This window comes from Oncorhynchus tshawytscha, linkage group LG29 (genome assembly GCF_018296145.1).
Source record: "Oncorhynchus tshawytscha isolate Ot180627B linkage group LG29, Otsh_v2.0, whole genome shotgun sequence".
Classification (NCBI taxonomy): Eukaryota; Metazoa; Chordata; class Actinopteri; order Salmoniformes; family Salmonidae; genus Oncorhynchus; species Oncorhynchus tshawytscha.
In genome coordinates, this window is record NC_056457.1 from 20,584,126 (window position 1) to 20,600,406 (window position 16,281).

The 16,281-nt window shown below is 40.5% G+C and overlaps 1 protein-coding gene across 3 annotated transcripts in view; it reads right to left on the bottom strand.

The window, feature by feature from the left end:
- scn5lab (sodium channel, voltage gated, type V-like, alpha b) overlaps window positions 1–15,908 on the bottom strand; it is a 212,639-nt gene extending 196,731 nt beyond the window's left edge. Inside the window, exon 1 of one of the 3 annotated variants that reach the window (XM_042308644.1) lies at window positions 15,383–15,908. The gene's annotated coding sequence lies outside the window, so the exon portion shown is untranslated. The remainder of the gene's footprint in view (window positions 1–15,382) is intronic. The other 2 variants (XM_042308645.1, XM_042308643.1) reach the window with 2 other exon arrangements.
- Window positions 15,909–16,281: the final 373 nt, after the last annotated feature.

The following is a 16,281-nucleotide window of genomic DNA, read 5'->3' on the forward strand; positions in this document are numbered from 1 at the left end:
ACTTAGAATGCATGCCCAATGCGTTGCTTATTTCAAGTGTATATGGTATGCTAATATGGACAATGGAACACATACATTGTCTCACCAACTCTTAACCACAGGCCTCTAGGTGTCTCTTTTCAATTCTACACAGGAAAAAGCCTATTCAATGGTTAAAAACAAGGATAAAACGATGGGCTTTCTCAAAAGTGAGAGAGATTGAACTGGCTAGGTCCAATTTTCATATAGATGAAGAACTACCTATATTTCTGCAATATATTCATTCCATTTTCTCCTCTTCCTAACATCCATCCATCTCAAATGAGTAGCTCTTGTCTCTCTCTCTCTCTCTCTCTTTCTCTCTCTCTTTCTCTGTCTCAGTCTCAGTCTCTCTCTCTCAATTCAATTCAATTTAAGGGGCTTTATTGGCATGGGAAACATGTGTTAAGTGAGGTAGATAATATACAAAAGTCTCTCTCTCTCTGTCTGTCTCTCTCTCTCGCTCTCTCTCTCTCTGTCTCTCTCTCTCTCTCTTTCTCCATCTGTCTCAGTCTCTGCCTATCTCTCCTCTCTCTCGCTGTCTCTATCTCGATCTCAGTCTCTGTCTCTCTCTTTCTGTCTCTATCTCTGTCTCAGTCTCTGTCTCTCTCTCTCAATTCAATTCAATTCAAAGGGCTTTATTGGCATGGGAAACGTGTTAACATTGCCAAAGCAAGTGAGGTAGATAATATACAAAAGTGAAATAAACAATAAAAAATTAACAGTAAACATTACACATACAGAAGTTTCAAAACAATAAAGACATTACAAATGTCATATTTTATATATATATATATATATATATATATATATATATATACACAGTGTTTTAACAATATATACAGTGTTCTCTCTCTGACAAATCATCCAGGCAGCGACAGTGATTCATCTAACCAATCAGTTAGGAAACGCTGATGGAATCCACAATCTCCTTCCTGTCCACAGATGGCAGTTTATATGTGTCCTTTGGCATGCCAGACATGGTCAGAAAATCACAATGGTGCTGGTCTATTGTACTGTTTCAGACTTAGGCCTAGGATGCAGTTTCTAATACCTGGACTCAACCATCCCAAAAACAGCTTGAGGTTTGTTCCTCGAAACTGCCAACAAAGTGTACGATAAACAATTTTGAATGTACTTAAAACAACTGCAAAAAAGTAAATCAACGAATCAGCTGCTGAGCCCTATTTAAGACAGCTGGTCACATATAGTGGTGTTATGAGGGCCTTCCCCACATTGCAAAATACTTTACTAATTTAATTGAAAAGAAATGGTTAGAAATGGCTCTGAGACTCTCAGACATACTGTACCTGTAGCTCAGTAATTTCACAGTGCTCCACTTTAAGACTCCACTGTACAGTACCAGTTCTTCTTCATTAGGCATCAATGTTCAAATTAATTTGAATTTATCTTGAAAATAGGTCAGAAAGGACGGGTTGTTATTTGCTATTGTGTGGGATCCACACTCCACAGTCATTTAGATCTAATTCCACAGATATGGATACTGTGCGAGATATATGAATCATCGCTCAACGTTCCCTGTCTTTGCCAATTACTTGTGCAGCCTTGAACGTCAACTAGGCAGCAGAGTGATAGTGTAATGGGAAGAAACCCTGTCAACCTGTCTGCTGTAGTTCAGGATGAGTCTCCGCCACAGGAGGCTGCTGAAGGGAGGACGGCTCATAATAATGGCCGGAACGACGCAAATGGAAACCATGTGTTTGATGTATTTGTTACCATTCCACGAATTCTGCTCCATTCATTACCACGAGCTTGTTCTCCCCAATTACGACACCACCAACCTCCTGTGGTCTCCACTCGCCATCACAGTACTTTCACATTGAGATCAAATTGAGATCATTGAGATCAAAGTTCAGACTCTACAGTAGACAGATGGAGAGAGAGAAAACAGAAGTGTCAACCATAATAACACATCTATCACAGTTAATCTAAACAAGCAAATTAGCATACTGTACACAGCCATGTCTCCTGTTAGTCCTGACTTTAGAAACACTCGCCTGATGAGTAACCATTCCCGGAGACATATACACTTGCGTTATATACATAGACGTAGGACACCCAGGTTCGTACCCCCATCTGTCACATCAGTGTTTTATAAGGGATGACAAAATGGACTGTACTACAGGTAGGGATGTGAGAAGAAAAAGTGGGTACTGCTAATGTAGGTTAGCATAGCCAAGGTCCGAGTTACATTTTATTACCATCTTTGTTGCCGTGGGTTGATATGCCATCTCATTACCTCGTTACCAAATAAGACCAAAGACATGACTACACACACACGACTGCTGTGAGGGAAATTTCCAGTCACCTGCCGACACACACACACACACACACACACACACACGTTCAAGCACTCAAAGGGTGTATTTTTATAGCACAGTTAGTCATCTATTTATCAATGCTTATCTACCATAGAGAAGGTAACAGGAGGGAACACATTCCATCATATTCTGAGTTTACATGGAGAAGCTTACACGGGCGATAGCTAACTTGAAAGCATACCTTTCACTGCCTCCCATGTGGCAGCGCAATATGATCTGTAAGTGAAGCGGCACAGCATGCTCCGATGTTTCCGTCTTTGATGTCCTTATTCCTTATCCTTATTCTCTTTATGTAATGTGATAATAAAGCACACACTTCACTTTTGAGGCAATTCATAATCCACTTCATTAGAAATGATTCAATTGTGCATCTTGGTAATAATGTTTATTTGGATTCCCCAGAGGCTAGAACCAGGCCTACAAAGCCAATGTTGAATCAAACCAATCTCACTGCTAGTTAGTTCTGTTCATTTCCTTTGCACAACATCGTTACACATAGTCAAACACCACTACATACAGATCGAATACATATTTAGAGTTGGTAATAGCTGAAAAATACAGGAAATTCAAACCTCAACATTAAATTTGACATAATATGTGCATATCTGAGACAAAGCAACAGCGCAGAAAGCCTTGCCTATTCAACAGACTCTGTTTTGGCCCCGATCTGGTCCTAAAATGACATGATCTTCATCATCCTAATAGCCTTTACATTGATTCACTCTCTTTCCGTCTGTTTTGTGGATGCAGAATTGCCTCACGCTCTCGCGACCCACTTAGATTCATCTTGTTTGAGATCCTGTTCTCCCTGCACCTTGTCACATTTGTTTCCTGCTAAAAGAGCAGCGTCGCCTCTTTAATAGAACTCAGTGGCTTGGTAAAGCTCATGCAGGGCTAAGGCTTTGTGTACTGTCATGAGGCTCGGTCTCACGCTGTTTTTCAGTTTTTCTGGGGTTGTTCAATCTACTCATTTGGTCTTCTGCATGACTTGACATTTGTCATTTGTTTAATTTTCATCTGTAGTATGAATAGATTTGCAATGTGTTAAAAATACTTCCTGGTCAAACATACACTTTCTTGCTACACTGAACACGCATGCACGCGCACACACACATACACCCTCACTTGCTCGCACGAACGCACACGCACACACACACACACACTCAATCTCACATACACACAGGATAATCATACATTGCTGTTGCACTTTTCTACAGAATGTAGGATTTCTAGTATTGACGCTGTCCACCTCCAGTCACTGTCAGATATGGTAAAGAGCTTGACAAAAGAAGGTTGGAGCGCAAGCACAGAAAGCTACAACAAGTGTGATACCCATATTGCCCCAGAGTCTACGGCCCAAATAGGACAGGGTTCCTGCCAGAATCAATGTGTGTGTAATTCATAATGCATCCAAACATGCCTCCAATAATAGTTGTGTTGTCTCTGCTCCTGTACAATGGAGGTGATGCCACAATCTACAGAGCGTCACAGGGACGGGCGGCCCAGGAGATATTTTAGGATCCCCCCTATGTTCATGCTTCATTTGACTCTGTTCAAAGTACGTGCTGTATGATTGACGGCTTACGCTGACAAAACATTCCTCCTTTGCTTTTCATAACCCTCAATTATCCTTCCGTTTCTGAAAAAGTCTCAAAATAAATGATTCTCAAAATAAACATAATTTTGTAAGATGAACTAAAAAAGATACTAAACTAAATTCTAAGATAAATAACCTGTTTAATAGGACCTATTCCAAGGGAAACTGCAAAACTAGCACAACTGAACCACAACTAGTAATGGAGCTGGGAATATCTGATAGCACACTAGCAGTCCTGTCGGTAAACCAGTGATGTTTAGACTGAAAGCAAAGTGTCACCTCTGCTCCTCGTAGTAACTTGGTTTAAACATCAATATGGGTACCGAGAAATTATTTACTGAAGAGGGAACCGTTGAAACCTCAAGAACAGCCTTTTAATTCACTCCAACAAGATATTTGGCTCAAACTTGAGTGTCAGTGGTACATGAACATTTTCTTCTCTTTATTCTGTCGACATTCTGTAAGGTAAACCACACAGGGAATCACACAATGGACTTCATCTGTCGACACAAATGCATTCATTGCTGCGTCTTTATGTAGATATTTCATTATCATTCATTTATAGCACATTATCACTGCCTTTGAGCATTATCAAAGCCACCAATCTCCAACTCATTCTTGTAAGGTCATACCGCGCTTGAACCTTCTGACTGAATGCCGGTCTGTCTGCCAATCTCAAATGAAAAGGCAGGGGACTTTGATTGCTGTTACTGCTGGTGAGACTTGGCCATCTCCCAAAGACATTACATTCTCAACACCGGTTAGAACAGTGGTAGCACATCTCTTGCTGTCTGACACCCAGTGTTTATTTAGTCTTTTAAACGGGGTGGTTCGAACCCAGAATGCTGATTGGCTGACAGCCATGGTATATCAGACCGTATACCACAGTTATGACAAAACATTTATGTTTACTGCTCTATTACGTTGGTAACCAGTTTATGATAGCAATAAGGCACCTCGGGGGTTTGTGGTATACTCCACATTGCGTTGTGCCTAAGAACACCCCTTAGATGTGGTACATTGGCCATATACCACACCCCCTCATGCCTTACTGCTTAATTGGGCTCTTATGGGACTGAGTTCAACACAAACTGTCATTGCTCAAATTCCAACTGCATTTGTATACACAGGCAAAAAGGTCTACTTATATCTTCCTTCGTCTCATGAGACCGTATTAGACACATATGGTCTCATGGGACGAAGTGAGATGTGAGTTTGTGCTATACCCTAAATACAGCATCGGAAACACTGCTACGTATGTTTTCTTTTCTGGTAAAAAGGGGCCATACCACAAATTATTCACATTTCTTTGTCCCTTGACGAAGACTTGTCTCTTAAAAAAGGACTTGACACCGGCGGCCATGTTCCCAGGGGGAACCATTCAAATTCAAGATTACCGCGTGGCCATTGGCAAATGGGTGCTCTTGGCTAATGATACTCTTAGCCACTGAGAGACCTCAGATCAAATGGACCCATAACTAAACTTAAGCTGCCGACAAATCCCTTGACAAGGGGGTCACCGCAGGCAAACGAGATGGGCATCAAGGTCATCCTTTAAACCATTCGTCGTGTCAAGCACCTGAGGCTCCTCCAGAAGGCACATGTCAAAACACTGACACTCCATTTGGGCTTTAAATGGGTCTCTACAAGAGATCATTTATTGGCCACCCAAAAGGGATGGGGTCATTACGGAAGAGCAACAAAGATAAAGGGGCTTGACAAATAAGACAAGGTGTTGTTTACAATCATGTCCCAGGCGATTAGTGACAGGTCAACAACGCAATGGCCCCACCACAATTAGTGTGGGTCACACCACAATACACCACACCCCAGCCCAGTAAAAAATATAGATATCATTTTTTTAAACCTTTATTTAGCTAGGCAAGTCAGTTAAGAACAAATTCTTATATTCAATGACGGCTTAGGAACGGTGGGTTAACTGCCTTGTTCAGGGGATTTGATCTTGCAACCTTCCGGTTACTAGTTGAATGCTCTAACCACTAGGCTACCCTGCCACCCCATTGTGTAGCGTCTTGGCAAAAGTTGCAACAGAGGGGGGAAATGCTCAAATCCATTTAAAAGTAATGAAAATCTATTCATGCAAATGTGGTTCTTGATATGGTGCACTGCTAATTCTAGCAATGAGGGTTGTGAAGAAAGATCTGCTGACAGCTTGTGTAACCTATATGACCCAGAGCAGCTGAAGTCAGTACATCACATGGTGATAGCAGCCAACGAAGGGCTCACAGTGTACCAAAAAGCAGTCAGACCTATAGTTTGGGGCATACATCTAGGCAGCTGTGAAATACTAAGACTTAGTGCTGAAATATATGTATATATATATATATATATATATTTAGGCATTTCACCAGAATATATATAGGCATAACTAGAGGAAAGATTTATTTCTGTTAAAGGCCGAATGCAGCTGTTTTTTCTTATTCTCAATATCAAATCATTTCTGGGTAACAAGTAAGTACCTTACTGTGATTGGTTTCAATCAAAATGGTATAAAATAGAAATAGCTTCTTAGCAAGAGCAATTTCTCAAGCAAAAATGTAGCAAGGACTGTCTGGGAGAGGTCTGAGTCGGGAGGGGAAACCTGAAAACAAGTTGTTATTGGCAGAGAGGTTTGGAACTCTCTTTCTTATTGGTCTATTAACTAATTTACCATGTGGTGATGTCACCAGGCTGGCCAAAACTCTATCCCTCCAAAACAGGGAGAAATTTCAGGCAGTCTTTTCAAACAGCTCTTACACTAAAAAGGCATTGTCATAATTTTCACAATCTCACAGTATCATTCCAACCTCGCACTGTTGGAATACAGTGCCTATAGAAAGTATACTTCCCCTTTGGATTTCTTCATATTTTATTGTGTATCAAAGTGGGATTACATTTTTTTGTCAACGATCTACACAAAATACTCTGTAATGTCATAGTGGAAGAAAAATGTAAACATTTTTTTTTTAAGATTAATGACAAATAAAATACTAATATACCTTGATTAGATAAGTATTCACCCCCGTGAGTCAAAACATGTTAGAAACATCTTTGGCAAGTGATTACAGCTGTGCGTCTTCTTGGGTAAGTCTCATAAGAGCTTTGCACACCTGTATTGTGCATTATTTGACCATTAATCTTTTCAGAATTCTTCGAGCTACGTCAAGGTTATGGAGCTAAATAGCAATTTTCAATTCTTAGACCATAGATTTTCAAGCAGCGTTACAGCAGTCAAGTTAAGGCAGTCAAAACTGTAACTTGGCCACTCAGGAACATTCACTGTCGTGTTGGTAAGCAACTCCAGTGTAGATCTGTCTTTGTGTTGTAGGTTATTGTCCTGTTGAAAGGTGAATTCCTCTCCCAGTGTCACGACCCCTTCCCGTTCGGGTGGCGCTCGGCCGTCGTCGCCGGCCTACTAGCTGCCACTGATTCTTTCCTCCCCCTCCTTGTGTGTTTATTGGTTACACCTGTTATGAGTTTGTGGTAATTAGTTGGGCTTTATTAGTCAGCCGGGCCGCCTGTTTCTTTGTGCGGGATTAATTATTGTAACATTTGTGTATGTTGGAGACGAACGTGTTTGCTTCTGTTCGTGGATTTTGCTGGACTGTTTTTGTCCCCGCGTTTGGGGCATATGTTTTGAGCACCCAGTGTTTTGTGGGGTGGCCGTTGTTCACCGGGTGGGCATTAAAAGAGCACTATATTGAACTCTCTGTTTCCTGCGCCTGACTTCACACCCACGACACCCAGATCGTTACACCCAGTGTCTGGTGTCAAGCAGACTGAAGCAGGACTTCCTCTAAGATATTGCCTGTGCTTAGCTCCACCCTGTTTCTTTTCATCCTGAAAAACTCCCCAGTATTTGCCAATGTCAAGCATACCCAAACCATGATGCAGCCACCACCATCCATTTAAGGCATGGCAGTGCTAGAGGCGTCACTACAGACCCGGGTTCAATCCCAGGCTGTATCACAACCGGCCATGATCGGGAGTCCCATAGGGCGGCGCACAATTGGCATAGCGTCGTCCGGGTTAGGGGAGGGTTTGGCCGGGGGGCTTTAGTTGGCTCATTGCGCTTAAGCAACTTCTTGTGGCTGACCGAGCGCATGCAGGCTGACCTCGGTCATCAAGTGAACGGTGTTTCCTCCAACACATTGGTGAGGCTGGCTTCCAGGTTAAGTGTTAAGAATCGCTGTTTGGCAGGTCATGTTTCGTAGGATGCATGACTTGACCTTTGCCTCCCGAGCCAGCTCAGTTCAGAAGGACAACTGCATCATTGATGTGTCTGGGTGGTTTACCACATAATCCATAGTATAATTATTAACATGACCATGTTATGCTTTCGAAACGCTCCTTAGTCTTTGTAGTTGAATCTTTAAATTCAATATATGACTAAGGGACCTTACAGATGTTGTATGTATAGGGAGGGGCAGAGGAAGGGGTAGTTTTTCAAAATTCAAGTCAACCCCTTTTATTTCACACAGAATGAGTCCATATAACTTATATGATTTGTTAATTTTACTTATGAACTCATTTAGCCTTGCCTAACAAAGGGGTGAATGCTTATTCACCAACTATACTTTAATATTTAATTTGTATTCATTTGTAAAAAATATATAGAATTTTCATTTCAGTTTGACATTATGACATTTTGTGTAGATCAATGACAAAAAATTACAATTATATCTGTTTAAATCCCACTTTGTAACGCAACAAAATGTGAAAAAAGTTCAATGGGGTGTAAACTTTTTCTAGACACATATATAAAACACAGGAAATCTTGTTTTTGAAAGCACTGGGCCTTTAAAATGAAATACAGAGGGACAACAAGGAAAACCAAGCATTGTCTGATAAATCACAGTAAAAATGTCTGTATTATTCACACATTCCCTCGCACTTCACACCATTGTTGGCTACGAATATAACATAAAGACAACATTTTTTTGTTAAACTGTGGAGAGAGAAATGTTGTTTCCACGTCATTTCAACTCCAAAAATCTATGTGATACCTTTGAATCAACGTGGAAAACTGACTGGATTTGCAGAAAGTCATTAAGGTAAGGGCATTTTGTAATTTCTTCACCTAACTTTTAACATAAATACAATGACATGGTGAAATGTTTTGTTGATTCACGCTGAATTCACGTTAGTTGACAACTCAACCAAATGTAAATGAAAACTTGACGTTGAACTGACATCTGTGCCCAGTGGGATGGCTTGCTTTGCTTTAGCGAAACAGCCACTGGTCAAGTCAAAATCATGAGGATTATGTTTCTACCATTGAAAACCACAACAAACACATAAATGTGGGATAGAATGTTTCACAACAACCAGGCCTGGTCTGTCGTCCATGTATCCTATCCAGAAGCCTTACAATATTACCCATAAATCAGTTCATCGGAGCTTGGCATGTGGGTGGATTGATACTGACACAAGTCTTGAAATGTAGGCCTAAAAAGTAATTATTTCATTATATGCTATAGCAAGATCGCTTTATAATTGTAATAACACTATTTAGCAAAAAGGGTAGGGGATATCTCGAGGTATCAAGCTAGGTAAAAGACCCTTGAGCGGGTTATATTATATAAATGTTCAGAGATTCTGTGAAGAAGAGATGTGATGTAGGCATTCACATTATATGTGACTGATTGGACTCCCTTGCTTCACCAGAGCAATAAAGTATTAGCCTATCATTCATAGCATGGCACAGTGATGCCTTTTGAAAAACAACAATAGGGACCCAGATGAAACCTCTACACTTTGATAAATCCTCCCCACAGGCTATAGCCATTATGTAGGCCATAGACAAACCATAGGCTAAAATGATAAGTGATATTCAGTTAAACTTGTTCAATAGCAATGAAATGAGAGTATGAGACTGCATTTGTCCTCATTTTGATAAGAGACAAGCTTAGAGAGAATATTCCAGATGCGCCTATTGCTGATAATAACACTTCAACAGAGCAAAGCTTTTGATTAGATTCATAACTATGAATTCACAACTATTTCACTCTGTATACAGTGCCTTCAGAAAGTATTCATACCCCTTGACTTATTCCACATTAATTTAGGTTACAGCCTGAATTCAAAAGGGATTAAACTGATATTTTTAACACCCATCTACACACAATACCCCGTAATGACAAAGTGAAAACATGTTTTTAGAAATGTTTGCAAATGTATTGAAAATGAAATACAGAAATATCTCATTTACATAAGTATTCACTCCCCTGAGTCGAAACATTGTAGAAGCACATTTCTGGGTAAGTCGATAAGAGCTTTCCACACCTGGATTGTGCAACATTTGCCCATTATTCTTTTCATAATTCTTCAAGCTGTGTCAAATTGGTTGTTGATCATTGGTAGACAGAGGGACAGCATTTTCAGGTCTTGCCATAGATTTCCAAGTAGATTTAAGTCAAAACTGTAACTCGGCCACTCAGAAACATCCACTGTTTTCTTGGTAAGCAATTCCAGTGTAGATTTGGCTTTTTGTTTGAGGTTATTGTCATACTGAAACGTGAATTCATCTCCCAATACCTAGTGGAAAGCAGACTGAACCAGGTTTTCCTCTAGGATTTTGCCCGTGATTAGCTCCATTCCTTTTCTTTTTTATCCTGAAAAACTCCCCAAGTACAAGCACACCCATAACATAATGCAGCCACCACTATGCTTGAAAATATGTAGAGTGGTACTCAGTAATTGTGTTGTATTGGATTTTCTCCAAACATAACACTCTGTACCTAGGACAAAAAGTGAATGGCTTTCCCACATTTTTGCAGTATTACTTTAGTGCATTTTTGCAAACAGGATGCATGTTTTGGAATATTTTATTCTTTACAGTCTTTCTTCTTTTCATTCTGTCTATTAGGTTAGTATTGTGGAGTAACTACAATGTTGTTGATCCATCCTCAGTTTTCTGCTATCACAGTCATTAAACTATGTAACTGTTTTAAAGTCATTATTGGCCTCATGGTAAAATCCCTGAGTGGTTTCCTTCCTCTCCGGCAACTGAGTTAGGAAGGATGTCTGTATCTTTGTAGTGTCACGTCCTGACCATAGAAAGCCTTTTTTTCTATGGTGGAGTAGGTCAGGTCATGACTGGGGGGTGTTCTAGTTTATTATTTCTATGTGTAGTCTAGTTTTTGTATTTCTATGTTGGCCTGGTATGGTTCCCAATCAGAGGCAGCTGTCTATCGTTGTCTCTGATTGGGGATCATATTTAGGCAGCCTTTTCCCACCTGTTGTTTGTGGGATCTTGTTTTTGTATTGTTGCTTTTGAGCCCTACAAGGCTGTACGTTCGTTTGTTTGTTTCTCTTTATTGTTTTGTTGCTGGTTCACATTGAAATAAATTATGATGAACCCAAATCACGCTACGCCTTGGTCTACCCATTTTGCCGAGCGTTAAAGAAGTTCCCACCAACAACGGACCAAGCAGCGTGCACAGGAGGAAAGCCAGGAGTGGAGGACATCCTGGACGTGGGACGAGATTATGGCAGGAGACAGAAGCCTGCCATGGAAGCAGGCGGAGGCAGCGAGGGAAGGACAGCGACGACGCCAGGGTTCGCGTCAATGACGCAAGCCCAAAAGACAGCCCAAAAATGTTTTGGGGGCACATTTTTACCACTGAACTTATTTAGGCTTGCCGTAACAAAGGAGTTGAGTACTTATTGACACAAGACATTTCTGCTATAATTTTCTATTAATTTGTAAAAATGTCTAAAATCATCATTCTACCTTGACATTATGGGGTAGGCCAGTGACACAAAATCTCAATGTAATCCATTTTAAATGCAGGCTGTAACACAACAAAATGTAGAACAATTCAAGGGATGTGAAAACTTTCTGAAGGCACAGTCAAATGAGGCAGTGTGAGTTGTGGATCTCTTGATAACGACTTTGATGATGTTTCGACAGTGTTATGTAAATTCAAAGGCTGTTATTCATGTGCAGCCACATAGCATGCATACATGAGCCAGGCATGTTATATAACCAACAAACCCCCCTCATAGCACAGTCAGAGGCTCCACTTCTGGCTACCTGTCTTAGGGGCAACATGGTGTGTGTTTGAAGGTATACAAGCAAAAGCTACAGCCATAACATCCATCTAGACATAGCACATCCAAACTTGTTGCACTTTTCTGTTTTTAATTCCAAATGTCTTAGATAATCTGGGTGGTACCATTGTGTACTATTATCATCAAATAAAGATGAAATACAATTGGGATAATAATATTAAAAAGTCTAATATATATATTGGATGTTGATATATACTGTAGCCCTATATATATATATATACACACACACATTGTTTATACAGTACCAGTCAAAAGGTTGGAAACACTGACTCATTCAAGGGTTTTTCTTTATTTTTGCTATTTTCTACATTGTAGAATAATAGTGAAGACATCAAAACTATGAAGAAACACATGTGAAATCATGTAGTAACCAAAAAAGTGTTAACAAAGTAGCCACCCTTTTCCTTGATAACAGGTTTGCACACTCTTGGCATTCTCTCAACCAGCTTCATGAGGAATGCTTTTCCAACAGTCTTGAAGGAGTTCCCACATATGCTGAGCACTTGTTGGTTGTTTTTCCTTCACTCGTGGTCTAAGTCATCCCAAACCATCTCAATTGGGTTGAGGTCAGGTGATTGTGGAGGACAGGTCATCTTCTGATGCAGCACTCCATCACTTTCAAATAGCCCTAACAAAGCCTGGAGGTGTGTTTGTGGTCATTGTCCTTTTCAAAAACAAATGATAGTGGGACTAAGTGTGGCCGATGTGAAATGGCTAGCTAGTTAGCGGTGGTGCGCGCTAATAGTGTTTCAGTCGGTGACGTCACTCGCTTTGAGACCTAGAAGTAGTTGTTCCCCTTGCAAGGGCCGTGGCTTTTGTGGTGCGATGGGTAACGATGCTTCGTGAGTGACTGTGGTTGATGTGTGCAGAGGGTCCCTGGTTCGACCCCAGGTTGGGGCGAGGAAGGGGACGGAAGCTATACTGTTGCATTGATGTTGTTGACCTGGATCACTGGTTGCTGAGGGAAAGGAGGAGGTCAAAAGGGGGTGAGTGGGTAGAGATGGGGAGAGGTATCGTTGCAGAATGCTGTGGTAGACATGCTGGTTAAGCGTGCCTTGAATTCTAAATAAATCTTTGACAGTGTCACCAGCAAAGCACCCCCGCACCATCACACCTCCTTCTCCATGCTTCATGGTGGGAACTACACATGAGGAGATCTTCCGTTCACCTACTCTGCATCTCACAAAGACATGGCGTTTGGAACCAAAAATCTCCAATTTGGATTCATCAGACCAAAGGGGAGATTTCCACCGATCTAATGTCCATTGCTCGTGTTTCTTGGCCCAAGCAAGTCTCTTCTTCTTATTGCTGTCCTTTAGTAGTGGTTTCTTTGCAGCAATTTGAAGGACTGATGAAGGCCTGATTCACGCAGTTTCCTCTGAACAGTTGATGTTGAAATGTGTCTGTTACTTGAACTCTGTGAAGCATTTATTTGGGATGCCATCTGAGGTGCAGTTAACTCTAATGAATTGATCCTCTGCAGCAGAGGTAACTCTGGGTCTTCCATTCCTGTGGAGGTCCTCATGAGAGTTAAAAGTTCTTGAAATGTTCCATGTTGACTGACCTTCATGTCTTAAAGTAATGATGGACTGTTGTTTCTCTTTGCTTATTTGAGCTGTTCTTGCCATAATATGGACTTGGTCATTAACCAAATAGGTCTATCTACTGTATGCCACCCATACCTTGTCACAACACAACTGATTGACTCAAATGCATTAAGAAGGAAAGAAATTCCACAAATTAACTTTTAACAAGGCACACATATTAATTGAAATGCATTCCATGAAATGCATACCTCATGAAACTGGTTGAGAGAATGCCAGGATTGTGCAAATCTGTCATCGATGCAAAGGATGGCAACTTTGAAGAATCTCAAATCTAAAATAGATTTTGATTTGTTTAACACTTTTTTGGTTAGTACATGATAGTACATGAAAACCCTTGAATTAGTAGGTGTGTCCAAACTTTTGACTGGTACTGTATATATACATATATCTTTTTTATAAACATTAATGAGTTCTTGTTTTTCCTCTCTTTTTATCTTCATTAAACTCTATATTATTTTGCTGCTGTTGGAGCAAATCCTTTTTGCTAGTGATGTAGAAAAATATCAATATTCCTCCCAGTTCTGTTAGGCCTATATACACGTATATACACTTTAAAGGGCTCTAACGTAGTCCGAAATTAGACTTTAACTGAATCACCAGTTTATTGTTTTGACTTTCAGGACCTTGGACAAGAGCTCAGCGGTCCGCGTTGCTGATCAAAACCACCGCGCGCTCTGAGCCCTTGACAGCTTCCGCGTCTGCTTAGCCAACTACATCTCGAAAGGTCAGTTATTCGGGAGAATAGCACGCTAGTACATCTCAGCGCCCGTGGCTTTTGAACTGCGACGGTAGGCCTACTCTCAGATGTACCCTGGCTATTGCATGCGAGGCATAGCCTGCGGACACCTGTTGTCCCTGGGTTAAAGTAGTCTTGCGCAGTCTTATTTGATGTTTGCTAATTAAAAAATACAGTAGCCTATATAGTTTGGAATCACTCTTTGGATTACATATATAAAGGACACAGGGGTTAAGCGCTGGCCTACATTGAAAACACTGAGAAGGAGCAATGTGTAACAAAAACGTAACTAACACAAATCTTAAATCATATTTTGGGCAAATGTGAAAAGAACAACCACGATACCGCTAGGAAGACTTGCTACTAATGTTTCACTCCCGCGCCCTAATCATTCGACCCAAGTAATCAACCAAAGAGTTGTTCTGAACATGATTACCGAGTGGGGGAACTAATCCTCCGTGCGCGCGCCACCGTGATTTCCAAACAACACATGCAACGCATTAAGGTAAGGTTCGCACATTTTCGAAGACCCTTTCTCAAATTACCATTATTTCAACGAACAACTATGAATAGTAGCCATCCCGATAATCTTCTAACTGTAGTTGAAAGCACAATTTTTGTTTCACAACTTCGTATGCCAAGTCAACTGCGTAATACAGGACATATGACATATGACTTATAGTCTTAGGCTATAATGAAAAACCTCAAATATATAAGCCTAAATATAATACCATTAATTGAATCCCATATTATATATTAATTAGCCGATTTGAAATATAAAATAGCCTATTGGCCCCTCCAAAAGGTTCAAACTAGGCTATGTGTCAACTACAATCAATAGCCGCATGTTAACGATAGCCTATACACTTTAGCTGAATTGTACAGTTTATATGGGCTGTGTTTGATTAAAGAAAAATTGTAGGGCCAGTAGGCATCTAATGACATATTTTGTTGAGGTTAGGAACCGGCACTAGACAACAAAGGTAGATGAAAATAGGCTACTTACATGTGAAACTCCTTTATTTACAGCATTGCTTCCCCCAGTCTACTTCAATAGATTTAAGAATTCCCATCCACTGGTAGAGATACCCGAAGTAAGGCCTTGTCAAACACTCTTTAGACAATTCCAGACCATCCGAAACACCTTATTTCAAAAGCATTATAATTAAAGTATTAATGCAAGGTGCATCCCATGTTGGATGAAAAAAACGCGCGGACTCAATTCTACCAGTTGTTAACCCAACTCCTTATTAGGCAAATTCTTTACGGTTCTGAGTTGACCAATTCATATTTTATAACACTTTCCAATAAATTGGCTCCAAATAAATGATTTAATGTGCTCCGTCCAGAAACAGTCGTTGTCCACACAGCTGTTGATTTAGTCCAAGTAGGCTGTACCAACTTCATACGCGCGCCGGTGAGAGATTGAACGTTTTCAACATCTTCTGTAACCTCTCTCCGAAAAACCAGTCCGAACCATTTTGATTGCCCTTGAGCCGCGAAGTGAGGAACTAAGATTTCCCAAGGTAACGCCTACTCAGATTCGTCTGTACTTTTCGGACAGCACATCACATCACCGGCTATGCATCTCATGAGGGCATAATAAAATGATAGTCGAGCATGCAATAATATGCTATTGCTACTACGTTTAAACAATGTATAGACGGAATGAGGATGAGCAAAGGTGTCTGGATAGTGAGAGAGTATTATTAAAAACTCCTCGTTTGACGAGTCTGTAATCTTTCTGTCTTAGATGTGTCACACATTGTCACACGTTATGTGCTACAGAACATGATTCCCTCAGATAGGCCTAGGTTAGTCAATTATGCTTTTAAATAGCCTATAGTTGAAATGTAGGCCTAGCCCTATGGGATAAAAGGATTAGGACATTTGATTGATCTTTAA